The sequence below is a fragment of the Bufo bufo genome, chromosome 2 (assembly GCF_905171765.1).
Source record: "Bufo bufo chromosome 2, aBufBuf1.1, whole genome shotgun sequence".
NCBI classification, from domain to species: Eukaryota; Metazoa; Chordata; class Amphibia; order Anura; family Bufonidae; genus Bufo; species Bufo bufo.
Window position 1 is genome coordinate 273,365,186 of NC_053390.1, and position 22,693 is coordinate 273,387,878.

Here is a 22,693-nt window from a genome sequence, read left to right on the forward strand (position 1 = left end):
AAAATATCGTTGACAAAATGTTGGAATACCGCAGGCGCATTAGTAAGACCAAATGGCATGACCAGATTTTCATAATGCCCTTCCGGAGTATTAAAAGCCGTCTTCCACTCATCCCCCTCTTTGATGCGAACCAGGTTATAGGCTCCTCTGAGATCCATTTTGGAGAACCATTTAGCACCAGCAACCTGATTAAAGAGGTCGGGAATGAGAGGAAGAGGATAGGGATCTCGGATAGTTATCCGGTTTAATTCAGGCAAGGACGTAGGCCCCCACCTTTCTTTTTAACGAAAATAAGAACCCTGCAGCCACAGGTGAAGAAGAGGGTCTGATGTGTCCCTTAGCCAAACTCTCCGAAATATAATCTTTCATAGCCTTCCTCTCCGGGCCGGAAAGATTGTATAACCGGGTTTTAGGTAGTTTTGCCCCAGGTAATAGATTAATCGGGCAATCATATGGACGATGAGGTGGTAACCCCTGACAACCCTTCTCAGAGAACACATCAATAAAATCTGACAGAAAGGCAGGTAAAGATGTTACAGAGAGTGCAGAGCACCTACTACTCAAGCAGTTGTCCTTACAATGTTCACTCCACTCCACAATCTCCCCGGCCTGCCAATCCACCACTGGATTGTGAGTCACCAGCCAGGGAAGCCCCAATACCATAGGAGCCGGAAGACCGTCCAGGACATAACAAGAGATATGCTCTTTATGGAGGTCCCCTACCTGCAGATGGATATTATGGATGATCTGAGTTAACTCTTTCTGAGTAAGAGGGAAGGAGTCGATGGCAAAAACAGGAATAGTTCTGCGTATCGGTTCCGGAGTAAAACCCAGAGCCTGAGCAAACCGTGAATCCACCAAGTTGACCCCCGCCCCACTGTCCAAAAAGACGGAACAGATCTCAGTCTTATTGCCCGCCTCAACGGTAGCGGACAACAAAAACTGAGACATGCGTATGGAGGAAACGAATACGCCCAGACTGTTATCCTCCGCACAATCTGGGGACTCTAGTTTTCCGGCGGCTCCTTTGTTTGTGGTCTCTTGGGTTCTGAGGGACAAACCTTTACAAAATGACCCCTCCCCCCACAACGAAAACAAACCTCTGACCTACGGCGGAACTTAGGAGGATTCACCCGTCTAGTGGCGCCCCCTATTTGCATTGGTTCGACTGGATCATAACAAACCGATCCCTGCCCTATAGAGGCCTCCGTAAAATTTAATAGTCTCTCCCTGAGTCGTCTGTCTATTCTTATGGACAGAGACATAGCAGCCTCCAGAGACCCAGGGACCTCGTATACCGCCAGCGCGTCTTTTAATTTTTCAGACAACCCCTGGCAGAACTGACTCCTAAGGGCCGAGTCGTTCCATAACGTATCAGTAGCCCACCTACGGAATTCGGAACAATATAGTTCAGCAGACCGGTTCTCTTGCCGAAGTCTACGTAGCTTAGACTCAGCCAGTGAGACCCTGTCCGGGTCATCATATACGAGACCCAGGGCTTCAAAAAACTCCTCCACTGATCATAAGGCCAGAGAGTCTGATGGTAGGGAGAAAGCCCAAGCCTGCGGATCTCCTTGCAGGAGAGAAATTACAATGCCCACCCGTTGTTCCTCACCGCCGGAGGATCTAGGGCGTAACCTGAAGAACAATTTGCAAGCTTCTCTGAAGGTTACAAATTGGTCTCTCCCTCCTGAGAACCTATCAGGTAAAGCCACTTTTGGTTCAGGAGTACCTTGGTTTCCCGTAGCAACGGTGGAACCCAAGGATTGCTGCTGCTGCTGCAGCACTGTTGCTTTTAATCCTGCCACTTCAAGAGATAATCCCTGTAATTGTTTCGCCAAAACCGTAACCGGATCCATAGTGGAACAGAAAAATACTAAGCAAAACAGCAAGCAAAACAAAAAAAAAAAGAAATGTCACTTTTTTTTTTTTTTTTTTTTAAAAGGCCAGATATACTGTCACGACCGCTATCCCAGCAGCAGTCGTGTCGCACCAGACGGAGGGGAAGGGGGACCCTTATCTACGGATGGGAATATGGCCACCCCTGACTAACCCTAAGCTGGCACCTGTCTGCCCTGATACCCTAGACGGGGTGTGAACCCGTGCGGCGAGCAGGATGCCTAAACCCTCAGTCACCCTAACAAGCCTAGAGTGGGGAAAGGCCGATGGGAGCACTAGTCACCATCACTCATGTCTAGGAGAACAGCAGGGGAAGACAGCAACAAACAAACTATAGCAGAGATAGACTTATCCAGTCACGAGCAGAGAAGGCGATCCCAATCACGACAGTCCACGCCGGACAAGAGCTCCACAGCAACACCATCAAACGATCTCCTTCAAAGGTCAGAATAGAACTGGAAGTAAGGACTATATCTGGCAATGACTGCAAGTGAAACTGGAACTAATATAGTAGCTGGGAGTGGCAGACAGGACTCACCTGAGAAGGATGCCTACAAACTCCTAGTCAGGACAAAAAGGTTCACAAGGCAAAACCCGGATGATATACCCTGAACCATGGAGCAAACTCACAAGCTATCGCGAGCAGCAAGTCGCTGCGACCTTCTCCTCCCAGACCTGTCTGGATCAGTCACAGTCGTGACAGATTGTTCCAGATTCTCTGAATCTTCGGATGATGTTTTGCACAGTTGATGATGATAGATGCAAAGTCTTTGCCATTTTTCGCTGGGTAACACCTGTCTGATATTGCTCCACTATCTTTCTGCGCAACATTGTGGGAATTGGTGATCCTCTACCCATCTTGGCTTCTGAGAGACACTGCCACTCTGAGAAGCTCTTTTTATACCCAATCATGTTGCCAATTGACCTAATTAGTGTTAATTGGTCTTCCAGCTCTTCATTATGCTCAAATTTACTTTTTCCAGCCTCTTATTGCTACTTGTCCCAACTTTTTTGGGATTTGTTGACACCGTGAAAATTGGAATCAACTTATTTTTCCTTTAAAATGATACATTTACTTGGATTAAACGTTTGATCTGTCATCTACGTTCTATTACAAATAAAATATTGACATTTGCCATCTCCACATCATTGCATTCAGTTTTTATTCACAATTTGTTTAGTGTCCCAACTTTTTTGGAATCCGGTTTGTACCTGTGTTAGTGATTGCATTGTATTTCTGCAAGATACCATTCAGTTACATCAAACATATTTTACTGCAATACCACCATTAGCATAGCTATGTTAGTGATTAAATTGTATTACTGCAAGATACTGTGTAGTTACAGCAAAAGCATTTTACTACCAAAAACTGCATTACTATACCCGTGTTAGTGAATGTGTTTTACTGCAAAAACTGCATAGTATATCCATTTTAGTAAACATCTTAGTTTACAATACTGTGTAGTTACAGCAAAAACATTTTACTACAAAACCTGCATTATTACCCTTGTAAATTGTCAATACCAGTGTGCAGTGTGTTTGTAGAAGGGTAGGGACATTTAATTGTGGCTCTTTCTTTCAATTGCAGAAAAACACTTGCAGTTTTACTAACACTATTTAATAATATGTGTACCAAACCTCTAAATTTTTCATTTATAGGCCTCATAATAAAATGTTTTGTAAATTGAAGAGTGCAAAATGAAATACCCAGGCCTAGTCATCTGAGAGTCAGAATGTAAGCAGTAGTGCAAACAGCAGTAGCAGCACTAGCCATCCAGCCATTAGTAGTAGTAGAAGACCATAGTTCTTCCTTGCTTCCAATAGGTGCCACATTATTATTGAGGACAAAGATAATAAAATTGTGGAATGGATGGCTTACTCCTTACCTCAGTCACAGCAAGCTGAATGTAATCTCTGAGTCTGACACCATAACTTGGAGCCAGGGATCACAGCATTCCTTCTTTTCCTCTTCCTTATCCTTACAGTGCCAGAAACGTCTTTTAGTTGCATCACCTCTGTCACCTCTTAGTTGGGTGCCTTTTTTTTTTCCTAAGAAAAGGCAACAAAATCCCATGTTCATTGGAAGACACTAAAGAGAGTCTATCTGTTGATGACTTGTGTGATAAATGTCAGCTTCAACTGTTAAACTACCATAAGGAGGAGAGTCAGGTGGAGGTGGGGGACCTCATGCATAGCTGTGTTAGTGGTAGTAGTAGTAGTGGCGCTTGTAGCTATGGTGGTGGCATTAGGGTCAGTGATAGCATCAGTCCAAATACAAAGCAGGGAATCGGGAGGTGGGCCAAGGACCCCAAAATTACATATCACAGTCTGAAAAAATTGTTTGGGAGAGTAAGGGCTATGATGGTGATTGTGTTTTGGACAAGACTTGGGAGCCAGATTGGGGTGGCCAATTAGCCTGCAGCTGCCTTTTTTTTAATAATGAAGACCACACTTTATAGTCCTTCTTCATTGTTAATGGCCGCACGGCACCTTTAAACAAGGGCTGTTGCTGATGTGTGGTTTGCTTGGTTAAAAAATTAATACTGTTCTGGCCTGAAATGTCCTGCAGGTTATTTAATAGTAAACACAGAATATTAATCAGCTCTGGCATACCCACCTCTCCAACTCCAGCGCTCTTCTGCCCTACAGGTGGGAGCCCTTCTTCTGCCATCTTCTTTTCCACCCTTTCACCATCTAATATTGATTACAATATGTCATCAGGAACATCCAGCTCCTCCTCTCTCTGCATCTTGCTGACTTTTATAGGACACTGAGACTTTGAAGGATGATTTGGAAGAAGTAAACCTGGCACCCTAAGGGGTGCAGACTGGATGCTATTGGTTGGAATGCTGACACCAATAAAATAAAGGCTTTCCTCTTATTGGTATTGAATTACTATTATGGCTGATGTAAGAATAAGTAAATGTAGGAATAAAAAAATAAAACGGATGCAGCATAAGTCTCCCTGCACTCTCCCTCTCCAATATTCTAGTGCATGAGTGCTTGCCACGTATTTCCCTATGCTCAGATCACAGGACAATGGTGGAAACTGTGGAGGATGAGGGTTATATAGGGCTGTAACATCATAGGAGATGGCTGTCTGCGGCTTTTAGGAAATACTGATTAGTTACCACAAACCACGAGTAAATTTGGATTAGCTGCAAATCAAAGTTTTACTAAACTTCAGACCGAATTTCGCCTTGAATGCTTCGATTCGCTCAACACTACGCACAACAATTTAATTCTTCTGTATACCATGAGTTGGAATGTTTTCCATTTTTTTTCAAAAACATTATTTACAATTGTCTAATTTTCTAAATGACTGTGGCCTTTGCACAGCACATACTGTGCTCCCTGATCCCATGGACTTCTGGACAGGAAGCTTGTAACAGTGGCCGGAACTAGCTCAGTTTGTTTTTACTGTACTGTCTTGTCCAGTCTCCAGTGTCATCTCAGAGGATTTTCTGTGCAGCAGATGGCATCGTCACACCCAAACAAAGTTATCTTCTGTCAGTGTACAAAAAATCACCTGTGTTAAAATGAACAAGGCATAGATCTGTGATGATTTTCACATACCTCCAGCTGAGACTGATGAACAGAACTGCCATTGCTGATCGTGGTTATTGATCGCCACTCGCCAGCCCTATCATGCCACTGTCACTTTCTGCTGCCATCATGTACTAAATTTTATGGCTTCTTCTTCAGCCACCACAACCATTAGCCTTACACAGCTGCCACTACTACCACCATTACTCACATCTATGCCACTGCCTTTTCTGTTCCATGCTGTGCTGCTGCTGCTCCGCTACTATAGCTGCCACCACTACATAGTTGCACAGACATCCCCTGTCTTGTCTGTTCAATGCTGTGCTGCTGCCACTACTGTTGCTGCAACATATCACAGTTATCCTACCCTTACCACATCCACACTGTACTGCAGCTCCCAATTAAAAGAAAGTATTGTTCAAGCCTCATTCAGAACAAGCCACTACGTATTTTATCTAACATCAATTTTTTTTTTTGTATAAACAGGGGTAGGTATCTTCTCCAGCTAAGGAGTTATTTTAGGACACTTGTGCAGAACAAGCTAGCGTTTCTTCTGACACTACCATTTGTGTGTATAAATACAAGGGCTGTGGAGTTGGAGTCGTGGAGTTGGAGTCAAAGATAGTTTTGGGTGGAGTCAGAGTATCAACCCCGAAACCAGCTTAAAAAAAAAAATCTGGTATAATTGTGTAATTAATTTATTAACTTTCATTGCAATTTTGAAAAGTTTCGAAATTTGAATAAATAAATTTTATGTTCTATCAATCTAAAGGCACATTTACATGTGCAGACTGAGCAGGCAATTATCAGGAAGGGACATTCCTTCCCAATAATTGCCTGCTCGTCTGTGGAGGTGAGGAGTTGCACTTACATATAGCAATCTCCTCCACTGTATGGGGATGAGCGATAGCTACTGCCATCGCTCATCTTCATACAGATTCATTGTTTTTCGGGAGCAGATCTCTGTTCACACAGTGCAGCCCAGAAATTATGATTTTAATGTGCTGCATGAATGATTAACTCAAAAGATGAAAACACTTGTAAAAACACATTTAAAAAGAGAGAATGACACAATATGAAACATTTTAGGAGAGTCCTAGGAGACCTGAGAGTGCCATATACCAATTATCAGGCCAATTGGAGCACTTTTGATTTGGGTAGAATCAATTCGTCTACGAATTTTTTTTTTTTTTTTTATAATTTAACAAGAAACTGGCTCATCTCTACATGAAATCCAACAATAGTTCATATAAAGGCAGATTTACAACTCCGCTGAAATGCAGCACAAAAATTCCCATTGGGATTTCTAGTGCCACCAAGGACAAAGTCTGCTACAAAACAAAGTAGCATACTACTTATTTTGGCTTGTTCACACGACCGTGCCATCTTTAGCGGTCCGCAAGTTGCGGATCCGCAAAACACGGATGCCGCCAGCGTGCCTTCCGCAATTTGCGGAACGGAACGGACAGCCCTTTATAGAAATTCCTATTCTTGTCCGCAAAATGGACAAGAATTGGACATGACTCATAATTTTTGCAGGCCCACGGAACAGAGCAACGGATGAGGACAGTAAATGGGTCCGCAGCCGAGCAGAACAAAACCACAGTTGCGTGAATGAGCCCTTTCACACAGAAATCCCCTGTATTAGCTCCATTGTATGAGGCTTATCCTTACACTTCTCTGCTGCAAACCTGCTGCACAATAGCAACAAACAACCCGGGCAAGTTTCAGTTTTCTTAAGTGTGTCCACTGGATATGGAATATGTAAATCTGGCACCTGTTGAAAATAGCCTAAGGGTGGATTTAAACTGCCTAATTGAGCAAGCGGTTGTTGGGAAGGAAGTTTTCCTTACTGACAATAGCCTACTGATCTGTGGTAGTGAAGCATATGCATTTACATGGAGCAATCGCCTCCTCTGTATGGGAATGAGTAATGGCTACTGTACATACAGAAAGTAATGTGAATCTTAGTATATGTGTGTCTGATGTGTACATGTGTATTAAAATGTATGTATATACATGATGTTTGTGGTCATGGCTATGGCCAAGAGATGTCCAAAGAACCCTGGGGAGAGAAACAACGGGAACAACCTAACCCAGCTAGGCGTGTCTTAACTAACCTGACTAAATGGCTGTTGTGTGCCCTAAGCCATGATCGAGGGTAGGCCTATAAGTGGGCATACTCTGTGGAAGTGAGAAGATAAGGGAGGGAGGGTGGGGCACCTGAGAACGCACGCCTGTGAGTGAGGCTGTGGCTCGTATATGAAGGGCCTCCGCCCCTCCACACATACACGCTGACAAATCAGCCTTTCCAACTTGTGGTCATGGCTATGGCCAAGAGATGTCCAAAGCCATGATCGAGGGTAGGCCTATAAGTGGGCAAAAACCAAGCCAAGTAGGGTAGAAAAAGAACTCGAATGGCATGTGCAAACTGATCCCCAAGCCAACTGCAAGGTGTCAGGGATCTAGAGCGAAAATTCGGGGTGTGTGAGGCAAGGCCAGAAGGAGACCTACAACCCGTCTTGTGGATGACAAGGCCAGAGACCTGATGCTCAATATTGCAGATACTGCCCCCGAAGCAGAATGGAGTACCGGGAATATGTTGAGAAATGGATCATGAAAACCAACTGAACCTGTAAAGTTTTGGCTCTAGTGCGAGTACTGGCAATGCCCTAGCCTCAGGAGATCATGGGACCGAAACCTAACTGCCTAGACTATGCAGGAATGAGGACCAAAGAACCATGTAGATAGGAAGAGAATCCTTGAATAGTTCCCCAGACAACAGCTATCTGCTAGCCGTGGTCCGCGCGTTGTTCTACTGTGTGCCCCTGAGAATTGTTTTAACGTTTGAGACATGAAGACCGACCTACTATCTGAATCTTCTACCGTGAGGAAATGCAGGACCTTGTCCAAAACCCGATTCAACATGGTTGTAGGGAGTCTGAGGTTAGGCCAAATACAATTTAACTGTGTTGTGAGAGTCTAAGGCCAATATGGCAATAAGCTAAGAAGGTCATAATGTACGAGGTCCTGTCGATGTCCTCCCATGGGTGAAGGAGTGCAAATTTGCTATTAATGCTCCAAGCGGTTTTGTAACTTTAACCGTATTAACAGACCACGACTTTTGCACGAGAGACTTGGCTGAAGAGATGTATGCCTTTTGACCGTGATCAGAGACTGAAATGCTGGAGAGGATAGCCCTACTTGTTCCTCCCCCCGCATGACCTGAAAGAAAGCATGGAGAATTAAAACAAGACAAAGCAGCTGCAACAAAAATATATATATTTTTTTCCTGCTTGGACCCTGGATGGAAGGGCGACCGAGACATTGAGTTCTGAAACACTTGTAGCGCAGGAGCGAAAGACATTAGCGATAAAAAGTGAACCTGAAGAACATGACAGGCAACAGACATTTGATAAATGAAAGCTTGAATAAACATAACAGTCAATGGACATTCGGGATTAATAAAAGTAAGCTTGAATAATGTAAACAGGCCACAGACATTAGAAATTTTAAAAACTCAAGCCTAAGTAACGTAAACAGGCAACAGACCTTAGTAGTTAGTAAACGTAAGCCTCAATAACGTAAACAGGCAACAGTAACCAATTTACGTAAGCCTGAATAACGTGAACAGGTAGCAGACATTAGAAGTTAGTAAACGTGAGCCTGAATAGCGTAAACAGGCGACAGACATTAGAAATTAGTAACGTAAGCCTGAATAACGCAAACAGGCAACAGACATTAGTAATTAATGAACGTGAGCCTGAATAACGTAAACAGGCAACAGACCTTGGTTGATAGCAAACGTGAGCCTGAATAACGTAAACAGGCAACAGACCTTGGTTGATAGCAAACGTAAGCCTGAATAACGGAAACAGGCAACGGATATTGGTAGTTAGTAAACGTAAGCCTGAATAACATAAACAGGCAACGGACATTAGAAGTTAGTAAACGTAAGCCTGAATAACGTAAACAGGCAACAGACATTGGTAGTCAGTAAACTTAAGCCTGAATAACGTAAACAGGCAACAGTAATCAATTAACGTAGGCCTGAATAATGTAAATAGGCAACAGACATTAGAAGTTAGTAAACGTAAGCCTGAATAACGCAAACAGGCAACAGACATTAGTAATTAATAAACGTAAGCCTGAATAACGTAAACAGGCAACAGACATTGGAAGCTAGTAAATGTAAGCCTGAATAATGTAAACAGGCAACAGATATTGGTAGTTGGTAAACGTAAACCTGAATGAAGTAAACAGGCAACAGACATTAGTAGTTAGCAAACGTAAGCCTGAATAACGTAAACAGGCAACAGTAACCAATTAACGTAAGCCTGAATAACGTGAACAGGTAGCAGACATTAGAAGTTAGTAAACGTGAGCCTGAATAGCGTAAACAGGCGACAGACATTAGAAAGTAGTAACGTAAACCTGAATAACGCAAACAGGCAACAGACATTAGTAATTAATAAACGTAAGCCTGAATAACGTAAACAGGCAACAGATATTGGTAGTTGGTAAACGTAAACCTGAGTGACGTAAACAGGCAACAGACATTAGTAGTTAGCAAACGTAAGCCTGAATAACGTAAAACAGGCAACAGACATTGGTAGTTAGTAAACGTAAGCCTGAATAACGTAAGCAGGCGACAGATAACAATGATCGATGAAAGTAGGCCTGAATAATGTAAAACAGGCAACAGACATTGGTAGTTAGTAAACGTAAGCCTGAATAACGTAAACAGGCAACGGTAATCAATTAACGTAAGCCTGAATAATGTAAATAGGCAACAGACATTGGTAGTTAGTGAACGTAAGCCTAAATAATGCAAACAGGCAACAGACATTAGTAATTAATAAATGTAAGCCTGAATAATGTAAACAGGCAACGGACATTAAATAATAAACGTATGCCTGAATAGAGTAAACAGGCAGCAGATATCAATAACCAATGAACGCAGCCTGAAAGACGTAAACAGGTGACAGACATTAATGATCGATAAACGTAAACCTGAATAAACAACCGGGCAAGAGACATTGGACGGTGTGATGAGCGTGAGCCTAACAACGTGACAGGCGGCAACATTGATCATTTGAAAACATGAGCCGGATGAATCTACCAAGTGATGAGAACTGATCAACCGTGAGGGGAAAGAAGACGACCATCGCCAGAAACCCCGAGTGTAAAAAAAATATATATATATGAAAAATAAAAGAAGAAGAATTTATTTTTATTTTTTTTAAGGCGACTGTACTCACATTCACTGACTGACAGACTGTGGCAAAACAATGTTATTGAGCCCTAGCACCTGCTCCAACTTGACTGCAGACTAAAGTACCTGTCTTTTTTGCTGGCCAGAGGATGATGGTCACTGGCTGGACTGGAGCGGTAACTGGGGGAGCCATGAAGCTGGTTGCTCATGCAGCCCTCGTACCGGCGAGGGCCACCAGGGGAGCGGCGCCGGCCTGAGTACCGTTAATGCGGGAACGGGGAGCAGGGGATCTGGAACGGCGGGTTCTAGAGTGAGAGTGCCAAGTCTGGAGCAGGAGTGGCTGGGACTGGAGCAGGAGCGGGATTGGCCTCGACTCTTGGAGGAGTGGCCATGGCGGCGGCTGGGGGGTGGTGGGGAGGAGGAAGCGGCTGCCTGGAGAACGGCGGCGTTTGCCGGGACAGCGGTACGGGGGCGGGGAGTGCGAACTGCTCCTGTAAGAGATCGGGAAATCCGGGGAAAAGCCGTGACGCATTGGTGCATGCCCAACTCGGGGCAAAAAATCAAGCACTTCGTAGCAGCGCCGCGCGTCACGGGCCCTACGACGTGACGTCACCACGCCCAACGCCATCTTACCTGTATTTCCCCCCTTTTGTTTTTTGTGAAAACTAAAATCCAGAAGCGGAAAGAAGACAAATTTAATTTTGCTAATCATGACCCTTCACCAAAACATACAAAGTGAATAGTAAAACTTCCTTATACCTAGTAGGAACTCACTCCTATTGAATTATTGGCTTCAGCTGAAGTAAATCAAAGCAGATTGTTTTGGCTAGCAAAGGCAAGGAGACCAAGCTGAGTGAATACGAACCGAGGCATGAATGCAACAGTAACACAAAAACCAGCTCACCCAAGCACCACAGACCGCTTTTTTTTTTTTTTGTAACAGTAAAATAGCTATGCTTTAACAGAACAGTTGCTATCCCTCCATTATTGCTCCTGGCAATGCTGGTACAACATGGCAGCTGAGTGCCAGACGGACGGATCCAAGGGAGCATAGCCAGTAGGGTAGAGAACGCTGGAGGCAGAGACCCCGTAACTGCGACACTAGAAGCGGTGAACGAGAGACCAGGGTGGCGAACTAACAGACAGACAAAACAGCCACACCGTGCGAGACCATGAGTGTGCCGCATATGCAAGGAAGCCGATGGCGTGGTCGTGAGTGCAGGTAAGGAAAGCGCAAGGCGGAGATGGAGATCAGAATGATCCGTGTGCTTGAGAGCTGCGGTAGCCCTATCCGACCTGCAAGCCCAGCGAGAAACAAACCCAGAGCGGTGGTTGTCCTTGAGCCCGAGTTGCGCTTACCGTAAGAAACTTTGGCTGGCTCAGGGCACCATCATGGCCCATGCATACTTACGAGTATGCCCCCCCCCCCTCCCCCGCTTGCACCTGAGAACACACGCCTGTGAGTGAGGCTGTGGCTCGTATATGAAGGGCCTCCGTCCCTCCCACAAATGCAGGCTGACAAATCAGCCTTACAAACGTGTACTTAATGTGCATATTAGTGTGTATTTATTGTGTGTATATAATGTATGTATAAAAGTGAGTCATACATACAGTGTGTAATCATTTTTGATGCTTGTAACATGCAGTAAATGTACTTGATTTAACGGTTAACTATTTAGTGGCTGTGGTCCAGGTACAATGCAACTACAAACTGGGCCATGAATGCTGTTTTTTAGCAATTCACTGCAGTATTCATTCATTTATTAATGTCTTTGCGTTTTTTCCAAGGTAAACTGCTGATTTATAGAAATGGACAATTAATTGAAAACTTCATTGATTTGTAATAAAACTATATCTCTTATATGCATCAGTTCCATTAAGGGGCAGACAGGCTGGGGGGGGTGGAGACATGTCCACAGCTGTTCACTATTATTCATTGTTGTTAATGGGTGGAGGTGTTCCACGCACATTCTTCACAACAGGACCCTCTGCATTTTGTGTCCGCCCACAAAGAGAATACATCATATAATGACTCCAGACGATAGAAGTCTAGTCTTAAAATGGATCTGACCTCTCAGTGAAACAATAAGGCTAGTTTCACACCTGAGCGTTTTACAGCGCGTTCCTACGCACTGTAAAACGCTCAACAGGCAAAAACCAATGTTTCCCTAACGGCATGGTTCTCACCTTAGCGTTTTACAGCGCGTACGAACTCGCTGTAAAACGCCCTACGCCCCAAGAAGTACAGGAGCTTCTTTGGGGCGTATTGTCGCGCGTAACACCTGTTTTCCATTGTACGCCCCTGTGGTCAATAGCAAGAACGCACATACTACGCGCGTTTCCAAAATACAAAAACGCCCCAAAATACGCCTCAAAAACACCCAATAAAAACGCCTGTAAACAGCGCTTATCGAATACGCTCAGGTGTGAACCCAGCCTTAAGCTAAACTTTATCAAAATGATTCACAGATAGCAAGGCCAGACTTTGCATTTAGCTTTTCCGCCACTAAGTAACATGTTCAATAAAAAAGACATTCATTCACTGTAACTGAAGAATAGAATGAACTATGTGAAAAATAAAAGCATCAGGTTCCTGCTCTACGCCCTGTAAAGGGTACAGGTTTAAATATGAGTTATAAAGGCAATCTAATGATGAATCCAAGTAAGGTGCATAGCATGAAATGAAACAGATCAACAGAACATTGACTAAAAGGCGGAATATCTGGCTTTTTTTTTATACAGTATATGTTGCGCTTCCACTGCTTTCACTAGTATGGCAGATTTACTTAATATTTCTGTCTTGTTGCCTCTTACAGTATCTTTATTTATATGCATTTGAAAGCTGTATTGTGGCTGTGTCTTTTCAATGGACTTTTTATCAGGAACATCGCGGCTCACGCAATCTCCATTATTGTTTTAAAGACAAGGAATTCAATAACTGTTTAATTGAATTCTTTCAGGGAAGAAAACTCTAAAACTTTTAACAAAAAAAATCTATCAGGACTATAGATGAGCGGATTAAAAAAAAAAAATTATTTGGCCGGTTTGCCGTTCGATCCGAATTTCTTTGCTGTGAATCGCGTTAAAAAAAAAAGACTATTTCCTGCTGAGAGCCTTTATAGTGGTGTAGAACACTGTGCCTTGCAGTAAGGGTGGGTTCACACTAGCGTTAGGGATTCCGTTATGGCTTTCCGCTATAACATGGCTATAACGGAATGCCCAGACAGAATGCAAAACGGAAGCCTTTAAAAGGCATTCCATTTGCTTTCCATCATAATAGAAGTCTATGGAAAAGCATAACAGATCCGTTTGGGTCCTGTTATACAAGACGGAAAACAAAGTCCTATCGACAGGACTTTGTTTTCCGTCTTGCATAACGGGACACAGACGGTTCCGTTTTGATTCCCCTAGACTTCTATTAGGACGGAAAGCAAACGGAATGCTTTTTAAAGGCTTCCGTTTTGCATTTCGTCACAATACAAGTCTATGGGCAGAAGAATGGATCCGTCCTTCCGTCTTATGGATTCCGTTATTTTCCGTTATAACCATGGTATAACAGATAGCCATGACGGAATCCCTAACGCTAGCGTGAACCCACCCTAACACGCATCGGGAGTCTGCTGTGGCAGTGAAATTATACTGAGTCAGTATGACATGCAGATGACAGGAGTCGCTCTTAGAATTACCAAGCACCAAGAAGACGAGCACTCCTTTTACACTGTCGTCAGCTGATTCCACATGCAGTAGATGTCTACAGAACCTGTTCTATTAAACGTTTATACAAGTAGAGCCCACCGACAGAGTGGAGAGGGTGTCAGCAGTAAGTTTGTGTTGACTGTTCACTGATTATTTTGCTCTTCCTCTGATCCGTCAGAACAATAACCCCCAAAAAACGGATCCTGTCTGTTGAGCATCCACCTTTGCTCGGTCAGCATTTGATCAGTAATCCATCAGTATTGCTAATGCCCAAAAAAAAAACAGGAGTGGATCCAAAACAGAGATGACCAAGTCAACCATTCAAGAACCGCTGGGTTGCTGGTCAAGACACGACCGCTAGATGACACCGAGAGCCCAGGTCTCTCGCTGCGACTCCTGCTGCCATGCCCCCTCACCCTGCTGCGACCTGTGCCTGCACCAGAAACATTTAGGCCTCTGCCACTCCCCTGTGCAGAGCCTAACACTTCTCTGTCTGACATACTGTTAGATCAAATAAATTAAAAGAAGGAAATTAAAACACTCCAAAAAGGTCTGTAATTTTCTCACTTCATCACACAACAGTTAATAAGCCCTTTTTCTCCCCACTAATACACACAGAAAAGGGCTTTAGAACATATAATAATTGCACCTCTGAACGGCAAATATATTTTTATTTTGCCACTAATACACGACAAAAAGGGCTTTAGAACATATAACTGCACCACTGAACGGCAAATATATTTTACTTTTGCCACTAATACACACCACAAATGGCTTTAGTACATATAACTGCACCACTGAACGACAAATATATTTTACTTTTGCCACTAATACACGGCAAAAAGGGCTTTAGAACATATTACTGCACCGTTGAGCGGCAAATATATTTTACTTTTGCCACTAATACACGACAAAAAGGGATCTAGAATATATAACTGCACCGCTAAACGGCAAACATATTTTTATATTACACGACAAAAAGGGTTTTAGAACATATAACTGCACCGCTGAACGGAAAATAGGCCCTTATTTTTTTCCACTTATACACGCCAGAGAAGGCTTTAGAACGAATAACTGCACCGCTGAACGGAAAATAGGCCCTTATTTTTTCCCCCTTATACACGCCAGAGAAGGCATTAGAACGAATAACTGCACCGCTGAACGGAAAATATATTTCACCCATAAATGACCCCAATTTAGAAACTACACTCCTTAAATTATTGAAAACCGATGTTAACCTTTGTTAACCTTTTAGGTGTTCCACAAGAATAAAAGGAAATGGGGTTGAGCATCGCCATATGATTTTCGGAGAGCAGATTTGGCTGGAATTGTTTTTGGGCACCATGTCGAATTTGAAGAGACCCTGAGATATCCCTACAGTAGAAACATCCCAAAATGTAACCAGATTTTGGAAACTACACCCCTAAAGGAATTTATAAAGGGGTGTACTGAACACTTTGACCCCACAGAAGTTTCAAACATTTTAGAAACGCTTGGTTGAGAAAATAAACATTTTAATGTCTTCCAATATAATGTTGCATAAACCCCTAATTTTTCATTTTCACAAGGGGTAACAGGAGAACAAAGCACCCCACAATTTTTTATCCATTTTCTCCTGAACATGGTAACACCATATACAGATGTAGCAGGGTTAGCACTCCAGCTCTTAACTCAAATTTCTTAACTCATTGCGTTATCTTGAGACAAAAGCCATTGAAAAGCAATTGAAGGTGTTTGCTTAGATTAGATAACACAACACAGAAATCCATCCATATGTGGTCGTAAATTGCTGTATGGGCACACGGCAGGGTTCAGAAGGAAAGGGGTGCCATATGGCTTTTGGAGGGTAGATTTAACTGGAATGGGCACCAAGTGTTTGAAGAGATCCTAAGATATCTCATAAAGTGGAAACCCACAAAAAGTGCCCCAATTTTAAACTACACGCTTCAAGAAAGTTATTGAGGGTGAGTGCTTTGACCCCTAGGTGTTATATAGAATTTATAAACACTTGGCTATAAAAACTAGGTCTGGCTGTGACCTTCTGTCTATGCTCTCGCTGCAGCTCCGTTCCTGTGTGCTGCTTGTGGTTCGTTATGGGTTAACTCCCCTGTGTTCCTATCTGGAGTTAATCCTCTGTCTGCTCTATGGGTGTGGCCTCTCTGCTGCACCCATGGAACCTGTATATAAGGCTGAGGATTCCTCAGTTCTGTGTCAGCTTTCCTGGTGTGTGTTGTCTTGTCCTGCTCCTGTTTGTACTCACTCTCCCATGCTGCTGACCCATGGGATCCGTGTCTGTCTGTCTGTGCTCTGTGGGTTTCCTACTTGTTCATTCCCGTCCTCTTTGATGTCCTCTTTCCTGTGTTTCTGTTATCTGTTCTGCCAGTTATGTTTTAGTTACCTTGTGTATTTTCATGTCTCTGTTCAGCAAGCCTTTGCTGCACCTTTCTTTGCAGCAGAGTGCCATGAGTAAGGCCATGCAGTTTACTACTGGTGGAGCAAGTCCTTCTCTGCTCATTGTCACTCCTGTTTCCTTGCTATGTACTCCTGCTTGTGTTTATTAGTTGCCCTGTTTGTATTTGCCTGTCTATGTTATGTTTGCCTATGTGCCGTCGGTACCTTCTGGTACCTGTTGTCCATTCGTTCCTGCTGTCACTGTCTAGTTCACGCTCCAGAGTGGACCCTGGCAACTTCCTGCTGCAAAGTCTAACCCTACCATCTGGGGCCCTAGTGAATATCAGGAGTTGCTTAGTCACGCCCCTCTGGAGTATTACTAGACAGTGGCGCAGTGGGGGTTTTCTCCCACTGTGCTGACGGTACATAGAGCTCATGTTTTGTCTGTTCTGCCTTCCCTGGTTTTTGCTTGTGCAATAAACTCTTATGTGTCTGTACCTGATTTCCGTTTGTTTATTGCTTGACGACGCGGTGGTCTCTCCTGGGACTTCCAACTCGTGCCAATTTTTTTCCAATAAAATTATGCTTTAGTCCCAGATTCTTCAGTTTCACAAAGGGTAAAAGGAGAAAAAGGACCTCACAAACCCACAGTTAGTTTCCTATTTTCTCCTTTATATGGTAACAAGGTGAAAATTGTAATATTTCCACAGATATGTTTTTTCTGTGCCCAATATGTTGTGTCCAGCATGTGCCAGTGTGAAATTTAGCCCTCTTATTATTATACTGTGTTTCCTGGTTTTAGAAACACCTTAAATGTGGACCTATTATTTTGCCCAAACGTATGAGAGCGCTCAAATGTGAAAGAGCACCATCCGCATTTGAAGTCCAATGTGCTAATTTACACCGCTTGTACTGACAACTGTAGAGGCTCTCTGGTGAAACAATCAATGAAATGCCCAAAAAGTGAACCCATTTTGGAAACAAGGTATTAAAGTAAAAGTGAGCACTTTGACTGCACAGGTATTTTGCAGAAGTTCATGTACAGCGGACTGTGCAAAGTGAAAATTGCAAGTTTTCCACAAATCTTGTGCCTAGCTGGTGCCATCTGCGACTCACATAGTACTTCTTGAATTGATAGACAGGTTCTACTGGGTACAGAAATGCCATGAATGTGGACGTAAGCTGTTGTATGGGCGCACAGCAGGGCTCAAAAGGGAAGGAGCGCGATTTGGCTTTTGGCGCACAGATTTTGCAATAAGTGACCCTATTTTGGAAACTACTGTACACCTCTCAAGTTATTTATCTAGGGGTGGAGTGAGCATTTTGACACCACAGGTGTTTTGCAATAATTAACAAGCAGTGGACAGTGCAAAATGAAAATTGCTACTTTTCCACACACAACATTTCAGCTCCTAATATGTTGTGCCTTTAAATTGTTAGGTGGGTTTTTACTGGGTACTGAAATGCCATAAATGTGGATGTAATCTGGTGTTTGAGTACGCTGCAGGGCTCAGAAGGTAAAGACCACCTTTTGGCTTTTGCAGCACAGATTTTGATGACTTGGTTTATGGGCTCAAACACCTTTGCGCATGGTGGAGGACTTTAGGGCTTCTGGCCGCCACACCATAACTCTGGGAAACAGACTAGCTACCTGTCCCAATATTCAGCTTGGAGGGAGAGAACAAGGAATAGGACTGAGCATACCAACTGGAATAAGGTACTCCATAACCACAGCTTAAATCCAGCCTAAGAAAGCCTATAAACAGTGGATTCGCAGAATAACTCTACTGCTAACCAAAATCTGCATTGTGATTGATGTACCTACTGCAACTGGAACCAACATCAGTAAAAGTTGTGAATTGTATCTTACCACTGTCTACCTCATTATTACCACTATTGGTTGTACCACCATTAACGGTACTGGCATCACGACAAAAACCATCAAGGGACTCAGCCGCAACAAGCACCCTAAGCACCTCTAACATCAAGGGCACCTCAACCACCATCTTGCCTGAGTCTTCACTACCACAGAGCGTGCCCGGGAGGATTTCGTGCTTTCCACCTCAACACTGTGCTGCCAGCCCAGGGAGGCTTTCTGCTAACCGTGAGTAAACTGATGAACTGTGTGTTATTATTTGGCCCCTCATCGGTCCACCGTGCACCTCACTTGTTGCGCTACTGGCTGGCTGCATATCGCCTAAAAGTGATGCATTTGTATAGTTGCCAACATTCTTGAACTTGCAGGGACTATCTCTAATTTTTTAAGACAGTCTCAGAAAATGTAGGCTGTTCTGGGCGAAAAATGAGCAGGGCTTATATAAGCCCCGTACTTATGTGGACTATCCTATTCTTGGGCGTTCCAGGGGGCAAAGGTTACATGCCCTAAATTTGCCAACTACAATGTTGGTAAGTATGCATTTGTTATTTAAAGATGTTGGCCTATTATCATATGTTTCTAAGAGGGCTGTTAACCAACGTCTCCTTAGGAAGTCAACTTCCATTTCCATATTTTACAAAAGACTTAATTTATGTGTACTAGGCAATTAGAAAGCATAATGTTAAAACTACCAAACCCAGGTATCATGGATTTTTCAATGACTCAGAAGCAGAATTTGGCAAGACACGGATGCTGTCAATTATCATTAACCCCACAGTAGACATGTTTATATCCAAATTAAATTACCTAAGGAAAAGGAACAATTAAAACACAAATAATTATAATAACCTAATTGGCGGCACGGTATGTTCATTATATAAAAAGAAGTACGTGGATAACACAGTATTTTATTCCAAGCACCTGTTCTAACCACATTGTGCATAAATCCTTTGTGTAATTCTAATCTATAAGGCAAATATATTATTCTAAAGATTATTATGAGCACTGTATTGCCTATATTTCTATTTCCATATAAGATGAAACAATGTGACTCTAGGTATTAGTATGCACCATATAACATCTGGCACAAAGCACAGTGCTTTTCATTGAACTTAGTCCTTAGAGTCCCGTCTACCATGATTATCTATTTCACTGCTAAGAAGCAAATAGGACAGTAAATAACCCAAATCATTAACAAAAAGTACAGCTTGACTTTGGATCAGCCTCCTATATTTTGCCGTTCACCTCCCCCATCATTCCCTTATGTTGCTGGCAAGACGTGTGTAGGAATAGAAATGAGGTGGTTTAAGCAAATGTTGCTTCTTTTTTGGCAGTGCTACCAGAAAATATGTCCAGCAGATAACAAAAGTCAACTATAATAGGTATATTCATATTATACCTAGCACTGTGCAATGTACTTACTGTAAAGGAAACAGTGGCAATGAGGAGAGAAAGGCGCTCATAGGGTGAGTATGTCAAATAAATATTGTATCCACACATAGGGAGAAATGGTTTGCACCTAATTGGGCGCAACCACAATGAAGACCAAGTGGAAATGGTAAACGGTTGGTGCAGCCTGAACTTGTCCAATCACCTTGGTCGGGAGACACACCGCCAATTAGGAAAACGACAGAACTGGAGTCAAGCGTGTGGACAACAAAGGGCGCACATTCACAACCAGTAAACAAATTTCTATTTATTCAATGATGGCGCGTTTCAGGGTACCACAGACGCCTTTATCAAGTCTAAAAGAGAGTAAATACAATACATATATAGAGGTATAAAGGAATGTGGTGGTGATGATAAAAATGTCATAAAAAGACGTTATATTAATTCATAAAATAAATAAATAAATAAAAATATATATATATATACACTCACCTAAAGAATTATTAGGAACACCTGTTCTATTTCTCATTAATGCAATTATCTAGTCAACCAATCACATGGCAGTTGCTTCAATGCATTTAGGGGTGTGGTCCTGGTCAAGACAATCTCCTGAACTCCAAACTGAATGTCAGAATGGGAAAGAAAGGTGATTTAAAGCGAACCTTTCACCTGGATTTCACTTACTAAACTATCAAAAGTACCTTATAGATCATCCTCATTGTGTTAGCACACGGTCTTGTCCCGCTTTTCTGTGATGTATATGCATGGAAAAATCGCTTTATAAAGTACTATTCTACCGTGACTTGTGGAGCTGGAGAAGTCAAGGGGTAGCCCTTCCCTCACTCCAGGCTGTAACTCCCCTGCCCTAACCCCACCTCTCTGCAGTCTAACTGACACCCGGCTCAGTCGCCGGGACCGCGCTTGTACAGGCGGTGCATGCGCCGTCGGACTCAAGCGCGATCCTGTAACTGAATCGCGCGTGAGGAAGAGAAGACAGGCAGGCATCGGGGACGGAGCATGCGCGATTCAGTTACAGGATCGCGCGTGAGTCCGACGGCGCATGCGCCGCCTGTACAAGCGCGGTCCCGGCGACTGAGCCGGGTGTCAGTTAGACTGCAGAGAGGCGGGGTTAGGGCAGGGGAGTTACAGCCTGGAGTGAGGGAAGGGCTACCCCCTTGACTTCTCCAGCTCCACAAGTCACGGTAGAAGAGTACTTTATAAAGCGATTTTTCCATCCATATACATCACAGAAAAGCGGGACAAGACCGTGTGCTAACACAATGAGGATGATCTACAAGGTACTTTTGATAGTTTAGTAAGTCAAATCCAGGTGAAAGGTTCGCTTTAAGCAATTTTGAGCGTGGCATGGTTGTGCCAGACGGGCCGGTCTGAGTATTTCACAATCTGCTCAGTTACTGGGATTTTCACGCACAACCATTTCTAGGGTTTACAAAGAATGGTGTTAAAAAAGGGAAAAACATCCAGTATGCGGCAGTCCTGTGGGCAAAAATGCCTTGGGGATGCTAGAGGTCAGAGGAGAATGGGCCGACTGATTCAAGCTGATAGAAGAGCAACGTTGACTGAAATAACCACTCGTTACAACCGAGGTATGCAGCAAAGCTTTTGTGAAGCCACAACACGCACAACCTTGAGGCAGATGGGCTACAACAGCAGAAGACCCCACCGGGTACCACTCATCTCCACTACAAATAGGAAAAAGAGGCTACAATTTGCATGAGCTCACCAAAATTGGACTGTTGAAGACTGGAAAAATGTTGCCTGGTCTGATGAGTCTCGATTTCTGTTGAGACATTCAAATGGTAGAGTCCGAATTTGGCATAAACAGAATGAGAACATGTATCCATCCTCTGATGGCTACTTCCAGCAGGATAATGCACCATGTCACAAAGCTCGAATCATTTCAAATTGGTTTCTTGAACATGACAATGAGTTCACTGTACTAAAATGGCCCCCACAGTCACCAGATCTCAACCCAATAGAGCATCTTTGGGATGTGGTGGAACGGGAGCTTCGTGCCCTGGATGTGCATCCCTCAAATTTCCATCAACTGCAAGATGCTATCCTATCAATATGGGCCAACATTTCTAAAGAATGCTATCAGCACCTTGTTGAATGAATGCCACGTAGAATTAAGGCAGTTCTGAAGGCAAAAGGGGGTCCAACACCGTATTAGTATGGTGTTCCTAATAATTCTTTAGGTGAGTGTATATACACAGTACAGACCAAAAGTTTGGACACACCTTCTCATTCAAAGAGTTTTCTTTATTTTCATGACTATGAAGGCATCAAAACTATGAATTAACACATGTGGAATTATATACATAACAAACAAGTATGAAACAACTGAAAATATGTCATATTCTAGGTTCTTCAAAGTAGCCACCTTTTGCTTTGATTACTGCTTTGCACACTCTTGGCATTCTCTTGATGAGCTTCAAGAGGTAGTACCCTGAAATGGTCTTCCAACAGTCTTGAAGGAGAGATGCTTAGCACTTGTTGGCCCTTTTGCCTTCACTCTGTGGTCCAGCTCACCCCAAACCATCTTGATTGGGTTCAGGTACGGTGACTGTGGATGCCAGGTCATCTGGCGCAGCACCCCATCACTCTCCTTCATGGTCAAATAGCCCTTACTTTCAAAGTTTTCCCAATTTTTCGGCTGA